Here is a 3,228-nt window from a genome sequence, read left to right on the forward strand (position 1 = left end):
GAGTTGGATACCCAGAACCTGTGTTTGGAAAACAAAAGCAGAAGTGGTGCTGCACACTTGTAATCCCAGCACTGGAGAACGGGAAATTCGGAGACCCCTGAGAGTCACTCTCTAGCCAGCCTGGCCTATTTGGTGACAACCCTTGAAAAAGGACATCTGAGATTACTCTCTGTCATTCACATATTGAATATACACATACATATGTACACAAAAGTTAGAGGGAGCAAATAGTAGCCATCAAAGAATCTTCTAGGGTTTATATCTAGTATCCAAGACAGTCAAAAGGGACAAGACAACATTCCATGTATATTACATAAGTCTACTTCTACAGCTGACTATGGCTGATTGTGTGTGATTAGCTAATGCAGAGAAAGGCTAGAGCACAGTGGGTGAAACAAGTATGGGGTAAGTAGAACAGACTTTGTTCTAGTCACTGTAAGTCACACAGCCTGAGATAAATTCCATAGCCACAGCTTTCCCTGTCCTTTTCCATAAGACACTGAATCTTAAAACTTAAAATAAGAAGACCAACACCTTCCTATTCCTTTAGCACATATCTGACGTAAAATAAACGCTCTACAGAAAAACACTTTAAATGAACAAGTGAAAAAAACAGATTTGGCTTCTCAGTCTATTAGAATTAATGACATTAGCTGAAACCATATGTGACTATCTTAGCAAGTGGACAAATGAATGGGGCTCTTATTCAGTGAGACTCCACAAGAGTTAAAAGTAGCTGTAAATTTCAGACAAACAAAAGAAACTATTAATATGTACGTATTTCTTCTTTATGTTTTATATAAGTTATTTATTAAAGTCGCCCAGAGCAGTGTTTGAGTCCCTGGATCCTGAAGATACCCTAAGAGACACTCCATTTCCTATAATATTCTGAACACAAATAAGAAAGTCTATAGTTGTGTGTTCAGCCTTGGTCTTCATTATCAAATGAACAGCTTAAAAAGCATGATTGCACAAATATTGGCATAGCATTTAGCTGTAAAGAAGACCAAAATTTCATTTTCAAGAAGTGAACATGACTGGAGAGCATTGTTGTCTTCTTTTAAACTTTCTATTGCTGTGATGAAACACCATGACCAACAATGAATTGGGGAGAAAAGAGTTTATTTGACTTACACTTCCATATCACTGTTCATCATTGATAGAAGTCAGTAAAAGATAGGAACCCGGAGGCAGGAATTACACAGAGGTTATGGAGAAGTGCTGCTTACTAACCTGTTACCCAGGGTTTATTATTTATTATTATTCCTTACCACTTTATTAAAAAGGGAGAGAGAGAGATACATTTACAGGTTTTTAAAGGCATTTTGACATAACATTATATGAATAATTTTGTCAGTACTTAATTCTTTTAGAGGTTTGATACTGTGTATTGAAATCCCACTAGTTACCATAAGCATAAAGTACATGTAGGACAAAATGTAACATGGAAACAGATTTCTTGTTGGGTATAGATTAAACATAATGATGTGTTAATACCAAAAATTGCCACAAGGCTATTATCTTAGCTCTTGGATTGTTAATGATTTGAGGTCTAGGTGTACCACACTCTGAGAAAGTGCTATATCTTTTTTTTTTTTTTTTTTTTGCCCTAAGCAGGACTGAGGCTTTCATTATTATTTTATTTTTTGTCCTTTGTTTTTCTTGCGCTTCAAATAGTCTGTGAGTTGTTTCTGGGGTGTTCGAAGCTTTCTGGGGTTAGTATCCAATTACCAGTGACTGCATATTATGTCTGTTCTTTTGTGACTGGGTTATCTCACTCAGGATGATATTCTCTAGATGAAACCATTTTTTAGGAATTTCATAAAGTAATTATTTCTGATAGCTGAGTAGTACTCCATTGTGTAAATATACCACAATTTTTGTATCCATTCATCTACTGAAGGACATCTGAGTTCTTTCCACCTTCTGGCTATGATGTATGTGTCTTTGTTGTATATTGGAGCATCTCTGGGGTATATGCCCAGAATAAAATAACTGGGTCCAATTTTCTGAGGAACCGCCAGACTGATTTCCAGGTTTTTGAGCATAATTTAAGGGACATCGTAAGATGCCATAAAATAATTGCTAAGGAGAACATCATTTTGCCTTGAGAAGAAAAGACTACTTGGAGAAATGAGACCTTCATGAAGGGTACTATCGTGGTAAGGTTGATAGTGATTTCTATCATGTAAGTTTCTTGACGAAACAGCTGTGGGAAATTCAATTCATTTCAATTCCACAAAAACAGTATTTTCAAACATTTCCTGGAAACATATTGAAACACTTTTTTCTTATTCAGATATCAATATGCCCGGGCCAGTTAGACAAGTAGATGCAGTGCTACAGTCTAAGCATGAATAAGTGGAAAGGAGATGGCAGATTAGAGCACATCATTCCCTGTCCACAAGGTAAGATGACAGCAACCTCCATGTAATTGGATCTTATGTAAATTTGTCATCCTATCTATGAGATTTTTCTGATTTTTTTTCAGTCAACCTTGCCAAAAATTTCATCTGAAAATGCAAATTTTAATAAATACAAGTACTCCTAGAGAAGGAATTAAAACAAAAACCTATGGTGATCCATCCAAACAGCATAAGCTTTGGCCTGTGTGAGGTCAAAGTACCTTCAGTTTCCTATGAAGAATTACATAGTGTTCAACTGGAAGAAGTGATTAGAATGGCCATTGATCAGCCAGGTATCAAATTCCATTCTAACTTCCCATGGAACCAGTATGAAGAACACTCCAGATATGACTAAGCCTTTTTGCCTTGGGATTTTCCTTCTTTCTTCTCTTACCTCTCTCCCTGCCTCTCTTCCCTCCCTTCTCTTTCTTTCCTCCAATTTTCTTTTGTTTATATTGTAGACATACTTGGGTTTGCTCAAACTCCCTACACCTTTCAAAGCTGGGAGGTTTCATCAAAATGTGTCCAAAAATGTTTTATCCATCCTTTAAATGTGTAATTTCATCATGGGGCTTTTTGCTTCTGTCCTGCATCCATACCCAGATATAGCGCAGGGTTTAGTTACTTTTCTGTTGCTATGACCACAAGCTACTTAAGGAATGAAGAGTTTAGGATTATAGTTTTAGAGGGTTAATGTTCATAATGGTGGTCAAGGCACTGTAAGCCATCAAGAGTAGGAAGCTTGCTTACCACTTTACAGTCATACACAGGAAACAAAAAGAACAAAAGGTTGGGCAAAGTCCAATCTTAGTAGCGTACTTTC

Source organism: Micromys minutus, assembly GCF_963924665.1.
Source record: "Micromys minutus genome assembly, chromosome: 4".
NCBI lineage: Eukaryota > Metazoa > Chordata > Mammalia > Rodentia > Muridae > Micromys > Micromys minutus.